This window comes from Tachyglossus aculeatus, chromosome 26 (genome assembly GCF_015852505.1).
Source record: "Tachyglossus aculeatus isolate mTacAcu1 chromosome 26, mTacAcu1.pri, whole genome shotgun sequence".
Lineage (NCBI taxonomy): Eukaryota > Metazoa > Chordata > Mammalia > Monotremata > Tachyglossidae > Tachyglossus > Tachyglossus aculeatus.
The window spans coordinates 21,558,056-21,566,358 of record NC_052091.1 but is presented as its reverse complement, the minus strand read 5'-3'; the positions used below and the strand labels follow the sequence as shown (position 1 = coordinate 21,566,358).

The following is an 8,303-nucleotide window of genomic DNA, read 5'->3' as shown; positions in this document are numbered from 1 at the left end:
CGGAGCGGGGGGGGGGGTCGACAGCACCAGGCGGAGCGGGGGGGGGGGGGTCCGACAGCACCAGGAGGAGCGGGGGGGGGGGGGTCGACAGCACCAGGAGGAGCGGGGGGACAGCACCAGGAGGAGCGGGGGGACAGCACCAGGAGGAGCGGGGGGACAGCACCAGGAGGAGCGGGGGGACAGCACCAGGAGGAGCGGGGGGACAGCACCAGGAGGAGCGGGGGGACAGCACCAGGAGGAGCGGGGGGACAGCACCAGGAGGAGCGGGGGGGGGGGGTCGACAGCACCAGGAGGAGCGGGGGGGGGGTCGACAGCACCAGGAGGAGCGGGGGGGGGGGTCGACAGCACCAGGAGGAGCGGGGGGGGGGTCGACAGCACCAGGCGGAGCGGGAGGGGGGGTCGACAGCCGCAGGCGGAGCGGGAGGGGGGGTCGACAGCACCAGGCGGAGCGGGAGGGGGGGTCGACAGCACCAGGCGGAGCGGGAGGGGGGGTCGACAGCACCAGGCGGAGCGGGAGGGGGGGGTCGACAGCGCCAGGCGGAGCGGGGGGGGGGGTTGACACCACCAGGCGGAGCGGGGGGGGGGTCCACAGCACCAGGCGGAGCGGGGGGGGGGTCCACAGCACCAGGCGGAGCGGGGGGGGGGGGGGGTCGACAGCACCAGGCGGAGCGGGGGGGGGGTCGACAGCACCAGGCGGAGCGGGGGGGGGGTCGACAGCACCAGGCGGAGCGGGGGGGGGTCGACAGCACCAGGCGGAGCGGGGGGGGGGGGTCGACAGCACCAGGCGGAGCGGGGGGGGGGTGGTCGACAGCACCAGGCGGAGCGGGGGGGGTCGACAGCACCAGGCGGAGCGGGGGGGGGGTCGACAGCACCAGGCGGAGCAGGGGGCGACAGCAGTAGACGGAGCGGGGGGCGACAGAACTAAGCGGGGCTGGGGGCAACAGCAGTAGGCTGGGCAGGGGGCGACAGCAGTAGGCAGGGCAGGGGGATAGCATGAGGCGGGGAGGATAGCACGAGGCAGGGCAGCGGAGTGACAGCATTGGGGGGCGGGGGGATAGCACTCGGAGGAGCGGGGGGTACAGCCCTAGGCGGGACGGTGGGCGACAGTAGTAGGTGGGGGAGGGTTAACACTAGACAGGGAGAATAGCACGAGGCGGGGCATGGGGGTGACAGCACTAGGCGGGGCGGGGGGGTTGACAGCACTGGGGGGCGGGGTGATAGCACTCGGTGGAGAGGGGGGACGGCACTAGGCGGGGGGGGTGAGCGGAGGGCGACAGCCCTAGGCGGGATGTTGGGGGTGACAGCACTAGGTACGGTGGAGGGGTGACAGCACTAGGCAGAGCGGGGGGGACAGCACTAGGCAGAGCTGGGGGGGTGAACAACACTAGGCAGAGCTCGGGGCGGGGGATAGCACTTGGCAGAGTGGGGGGATAGCACTAGACGGAGCTGGGGGGCGACAGCCCTAGGCGGGGACGGGGGGCCGACAGCCCTAGGCGGGGACGGGGGGCCGACAGCCCTAGGCGGGGACGGGGGGCCGACAGCCCTAGGCGGGGACGGGGGGCCGACAGCCCTAGGCGGGGACGGGGGGCCGACAGCCCTAGGCAGAGCTGGTGGGAATAACACTAGGCAGAGCAGGGGGGATAGCACTAGACAGAGCGGGGGGGGGGGGGGCGACAACCCTAAGCGGGATGGGGGGCAACAGCCCTAGGCGGGACGGGGGGGCAACAGCAGTAGGCAGAGCTGGTGGAAATAACACCAGGCAGAGTAGGGGGGATAGCACTAGGCAGAGCGGGGGAAATAGCACTAGGCGGGTCGGGGGGGGCGACAACCATAGGTGGGGTGGGGGGGGTCACAGCCCCAGGCGGGGTGGGGGGGCGACAGCACTAGGCAGAGCTGGGGGCGAAAACCCTAGGCAGAGCAGGGGGGATAGCACTAGACAGAGCGCGGGGATAGTACTAGACGGAGCGGGGGGATAGTACTAGACGGAGCGGGGGGGTCGTAGCCCCAGGCGGGGTGGGGGGCGACAACCCCAGGCGGGGCGTGGAGGGGGGCGATATCCCCAGGTGGGACGGGGGGGGACGACATCCCCAGGCAGGACGGAGGGGTGGCGACATCCCCAGGCTGGGCAGGGGAGGGCGACATCCCCAGGCTGGGCAGGGGAGGGCGACATCCCCAGGCTGGGCAGGGGAGGGCGACATCCCCAGGCTGGGCAGGGGAGGGCGACATCCCCAGGCTGGGCAGGGGAGGGCGACATCCCCAGGCTGGGCAGGGGGGGCAACAGCACTAGGCAGAGCTGGGGGGGGGGGGGGGATAGCACTAGGCAGAGTGAGAGGATAGCACTAGACGGAGCTGGGGGGCGACAGGCCTAGACGGGGTGGGGGGATAGCACTAGGCGGAGCTGGGGGATAGCACAAGGCGGAGCTGGGGGATAGCACTAGGCGGAGCAGGGGGGGCGACAACCCTAGGCGGGGCGGGGGGCGGCAGCCCTAGGCAGAGCAGGGGGATAGTGCTAGGCGGGGTGGGTGGGCGACAGCCATAGGCGGGGTGTGGGGCAACAGCGCCAGGCGGGGCAGGTGGGCGACAGCCCCGGGGGGGGGTGGGGGCAACAGCCCCAGGAGGGGCGACAGCACGACAGCCCTAGGCGGGGTGGGGGGGCAACAGAATTAGGTGGGGGGGGCACAGGGGAGGGCTGGCACTAGGGGGAGAGCTAGCACTAGGGGGAGGGCTGGCACTGGGGGGGAGCGGGAGGGCTGGCACTTGGGGGGCAGGGGATGACAGCACTAGGTGGAGCGGGGGGGCAACAGCAGTAGGCGGAGCGGGGGCCGACAGCACCAGGCGGGGCGGGGGGCCACAACACGAGGCCGGGCAGGGGGGCACAGCACTAGGGAGAACTTGGGGGATAGCACTATGTGGGGGACACAGCACTAGGCGGGGGGGGGGGCATAGCACTAGGTGGTGCGGGGGGGAATAGCACTAGACAGAGTGGGGGGATCATCATCATCATCAATTGTATTTGAGTGCTTACTGTGTGTAGAGCACTGTACTAAGCGCTTGGGAAGTACAAGTTGGCAACATATAGAGACAGTCCCTACCCAACAGTGGGCTCACAGTCTAAAAGGGGGAGACAGAACAAAACCAAACATACTAACAAAATAAAATAGAATGGATATGTACAAGTAAAATAAATGGAGTAATAAATATGTACAAACATATATACATATATACAGGTGCTGTGGGGAAGGGAAGGAGGTAAGATGGGGGCATGGAGAGGGGGACGAGGGGAAGAGGAAGGAAGGGGCTCAGTCTGGGAAGGCCTCCTGGAGGAGGTGAGCTCTCAGTAGGGCCTTGAAGGGAGGAAGAGAGCTAGCTTGGCGGATGGGCAGAGGGAGGGCATTCCAGGCGAATGGGCAGAGGGAGGGCATTCCAGGCCCGGGGGATGACGTGGGCCGGGGGTCGATGGTGGGACAGGCGAGAACGAGGTACGGTGAGGAGATTAGCAGAAGAGGATCGGAGGGTGCGGGGTGGGCTGTAGAAGGAGAGAAGGGAGGTGAGGTAGGAGGGGGCGAGATGATGGAGAGCCTTGAAGCCCAGGGTGAGAAGTTTCTGCCTGATGCGCAGATTGATTGGTAGCCACTGGAGATTTTTGAGGAAGGGAGTAATATGCCCAGAGCGTTTCTGGACAAAGATAACCCGGGCAGCAGCATGCAGTATGGATTGAAGTGGGGAGAGACATGAGGATGGGAGATCAGAGAGAAGGCTGATGCAGTAGTCCAGACGGGATAGGATGAGAGCTTGAATGAGCGGGGTAGTGGTACGGATGGAGAGGTAAGGGTGGATCTTGGGGATAGCACTAGGGGGTGCGTGGGTGGGTGGGGGGAATAGCCCTAGACAGAGCTGGGGGGTATAGCACTAGGGGGAGCGGGGGGGGGGGGGGTAGTACTAGGTGGGGTGGGGGGGCCACAACCACAGGCAGGGTGGGGGGAAAAGTACAAGATGGAGCCGGGGGGATAGCACTAGGCGGGGCGGGGGGGCGACAGCAGTAGGCGACGCGGGGGGGCGACAGCAGTAGGCGGGGCGTGCATATAGCACTAGGCGGAGCCGGGGTGGGGGGATAGCACTAGGCGGAGCCGGGGTGGGGGGATAGCACTAGACGAAGCAGGGGGGCGACAGCACTAGGCGGGGCGGGGGGGGGGGGAAATAGCGCTAGGGGGAGCGGGGGGGGAGCGTTACCAGCAGTCTTATCCATGGAGGGGTGCGGGGGTGGGGGGGGGGAGTTATAGGACCAGTCCGAGCAGTAGGGAAAGGACCAGATGGTGTATGGGGGATAGATTTAGACAAAGCAGTGGGGGGATAAAGTTTGACAGATGTGGGGTTTGGAACTAGACGGAGCGGGGGTGGGGCAGCACTAGGCCGAGCCGGGGGGCACAGTACTAGGCCGAGCCGGGGGGATTGAACTAGACGGAGCCGGGGGGAGGGCGCTTGACGGAGCCGGGGGGAGGGCGCTTGACGGAGCCGGGGGATAGAACTTGAAGGAGTGGGGAGGATAGAAACAGGCCTGGGGGGCGGGGTGTGCTAGGACCAGTCGGAGCAGTGGGGAAAGGACCTGATGGAGCACGGGAGATAGATTTAGACGAGGGTGGGGGTAAAATTTGACAGTACGGGGGGGGGGGGAATAACACTCGATGGAGTGGGGGGGGACAGCACAAGACCGAGTGGTGGGGACAGAAACTGATGGAGCAGGGAGGATAGAAAGAGCGGGGGTGGGGGGGGGGGTAGGACCAGTCGGAGCAGTGGGGAAAGGACCTGACGGAGCATGGGAGATAGATTTGGATGGGGGTGGGGGGGTAAAATTTGACAGTGCGGGGGGGACGACAGCACTAGACGATAGGACGGGGGGGGCGGCAACACGATAGCGGGGGCAATAGGACCAGTCAGAGCCCCGGGGGGGGAATAGGATCAGAAGGAGGGTGGGGGATAGAACCAGTCGAAGCTGGGGGTGATAGGACAAGTGGGAGCAGGAGGGTGGCGGTAAGACCAGTCGGAGCGGGGGGGATAGATCTCGACTGAGCAGCAGGGATAGACCTTGACAAGTGGGGGGCGGGGGAAACAGAACTAGAATGAGCAGAGAGGATAGAACCAGACCAGGGGCAATAAGACCAGTCGGAGCTGTGGGGGGGAGGCAGAACCAGTCCAAGCAAGGGGGGGGGGGGGCACGATAGGACCAGTCAGAGCCAGTGGGAATAGAACTAGATAGAGCAGAGGTGGCAGGGGGGCGATGGGCCCTGACAGAGCAACGGGGAAAAGGACTAGACAGAGCACAGGGAATACATCTAGATGGAATAGGGAAGATAAAAAGAACCAGACCGGCTTGGTGGGGGGGGGGGGGGGGGGGGGAATGGGATCAATCAATCGTATTTATTGAGCACTTACAGTGTGCAGAGCACTATACTAAGTGCTTGGGAAGTACAAGTTGGCAACATATAGAGACAGTCCCTACCCAACAGTGGGCTCACAGTCTAGAAGAGAGAGCAGGGGGGTGCTACAGGACCAGATGGAGCCAGGGGGTGGTAGTCATTGGACAAGATGGAGCGGAGTGGGGGGGGGGGGGGGCGCATAGGACCAGTCAGATAGTAGTGAAAGTATTGATTGTACAGAATAAATTAAGCCCCGGAAGTTGCCTCCTTTAAATCTAGAACAGACGGTCACAGAAATAGGCATTAGAGTCAGTGAGAGAAGGGAATTATTGTTGCGGAGCAGATGACAGACCAAGTTAAATTACTTCTCAACAGCTATGATACCGTTGAGGTGGTTCTATTTCCAAGATTTCCCCCAGCACACTGCGTGGAGTGATTGGTCTGATAGTGCTCCTGCAAGTTGAGAAGAAACTCAAATGATGCAGTTTCTCCAGAGACATTTCTCCAACATCTGGCAAATCAGCCTGCTTTTCAATAGGCATGAGAGAACAGCCACAGAAGCCTGGATTCTCCACTCTTCCCTACCCCTGCCATTGCATCCCCACACTTCCAGGATGGGAGAGGCCTGGACCTAAGCAAGTCTCCAGTACAAAGGCAGACTAAACAAGAGGAGTGGTAAGACTTGCAGTACTCCATACCAAAGCCTTCTATGCTCCCTACAAAGATACAAGTTGGAGGCTACAGAACTCCACAGGAGAATAGGATGGGTGGGACACACACACACACACACACACACACACACACACACAATTTTCCCTTCCAACTCACCCATGCATTTAGTCCCACCCGCCAAGCAATGAAGCATTCACCCCACAGAAATTAGGTACATATACTCAGCTCTTTCTCTCATTTGTATTGTCAGCTGGGACTCTTCAGTAAAGTGATGCTGGACCTAGAATGTTGAAAAGGAATTGTTACAATATGTAAGACATACCTAACAAAGTCTCAGGAAAGGAAACACCATAATGAGGAGACAAGTGTGCTGTGGTGGTGAGTCAAGGCTACAGGGAACACACTTTGTAATTCCCCTGCACTGTACTACCCCCAAACACTTAAGTTAGTGCTCTGCATGTAGTACACATTCCAGTATCATTCAATCGTATTTGAGTGCTTACTGTGTGCAGAGCACTGTACTAAACACTTGGGAAGTACAAGTTGGCAACATATAGAGACAGTCCCTACCCAACAGCGGGCTCATGTCAATTGACTGCAGGAGCGCAGTGTCTATTAGAACTAATGTAGCCACAGCAAGAAGCTGAAGAACGGAGAGGTGGCCAGGAAGCCTTCCGATATGGAGTGCTAGGCCCGTCACCCCTCTACCCACCCCTGACCCCCAACACAGGCATGAATGAGATCAGTATAGGTGAGGGATGATATTCTCCATAAACAGCCCTGGGGAAAATTGGGGAAATTTCCTGGCCTAGAAGAGCTCACGGCTAGCAAGCCAGAAAGCACCTAGCCAGCTACACTCTTAAACACTATACTCTCCCCTCCTCCCATCCCCCACCCCTCGACATCCCCCCAACTCCCTCAGAGGCATTCACTGTCATGCACAGAGGGGTTCCAAATCTGAAAGGACTGAGGATGTGGCAGGGTTACCCTGTGGACAGGGCTGTGGGTTCAGGTAGGATTCATTGACCCATATAAAGAATTAAGGACACTGGGTCTCCTCAGCTCCACCATCACCTTCCCTTAGCGATGGAAACTCAGCTCATTCTTCCTCACCATGGAAATCAGCTCATCTGGGTCCTCACTGAAGGGGACACTTGGCTCCATCCATCCACAATCCACACATCCTCCCCCCTGGAACTCCCACCCCCTACCCACACAGTGGACACATCAGCACTCCCAAATCTTTACAAGCCCTACTGAAATTGTTTCTTCTCCAACAAGCCTTCCCTGACTAAGGCTCTCATCTCTCCACCCCCGAGACACAAAACACACACTTGATTTTCCCTTCCAGCTCACCTGTGCAATTACTCTCACCCACTAAGCCCTGAAGCATTAACTCCCCCCGCCCCCATTAAGTACATATCCTTTTTCTCAAATCCTTCCCTTACCTGTATTATATTGTCTGGAAACACCCCCAACCTTCCCCCACTGGACCTATAAAATTGAAAGGGAAAACTCTTAGAATTGCAGACAAGTGGGGACAGGTGTGCTGAGGTGGGTGAGGGAGGGTGGCAACAGGTGTGATAGTTCTGTTGCATTGTATTCCCCCCAAACACTTAGTACAGTGCTCTGCATATACTTAGCACTCACAGACCATTGATGGATTGCAGGAGCCAAGTGTCCTTTAGAACTTCCCCAGCCACAGCAAGAAGCTGGAGAACAAAGAAAGAGCAAGTTTGAGTGCACAGGAAGCCTTAGGCCCTTCAACCTACTACCCACCCTCCACCCCCAGCGAGAGAATGAGTAAGGTCAACACCCATGAGAATGAAACCCCCAGATAATAGTTCTGCAGGGAGGGCCTTGGGGACATTTTCAAGCCTGGAAGAGCTCACATCTAGCAAGCCAAAAAACACCTGGTCAGCTTTACTGTTAACACTAGGCTTTCCCCCCATGCCCCCATTCCCCCACACCCTCCTAACTCCCTCAGAGGCAGTCACTGTCAAGCACACAGGGGTTCCACCTCTAGAGGAGCTGAGGATTTGCAGGGTGACCCTGTAGACAGGACTGTGGGTTCAGGGAGAAATGACCCTTCTATAGTATTAAGGACACTGGATTTTCTCAGTCCCACAGTCAAGTCACCCTGCAGTTCCCTATGCAGAGCCTTAGCCCCAGTTGGTAGAACCAGCCACAGTACTGAAAGTAACACACCCCTCTGTA

At 60.5% G+C, this 8,303-nt stretch overlaps 1 long non-coding RNA gene across 1 annotated transcript; it reads right to left on the bottom strand.

The window, feature by feature from the left end:
* Window positions 1–6,283: 6,283 nt before the first annotated feature.
* LOC119945781 lies at window positions 6,284–7,769 on the bottom strand. Its single transcript, XR_005456338.1, has 3 exons — window positions 7,737–7,769; window positions 7,535–7,580; window positions 6,284–6,366 (listed from the first exon to the last, which is right to left on the bottom strand). It is a non-coding gene; the product is annotated as an uncharacterized LOC119945781 (long non-coding RNA).
* Window positions 7,770–8,303: the final 534 nt, after the last annotated feature.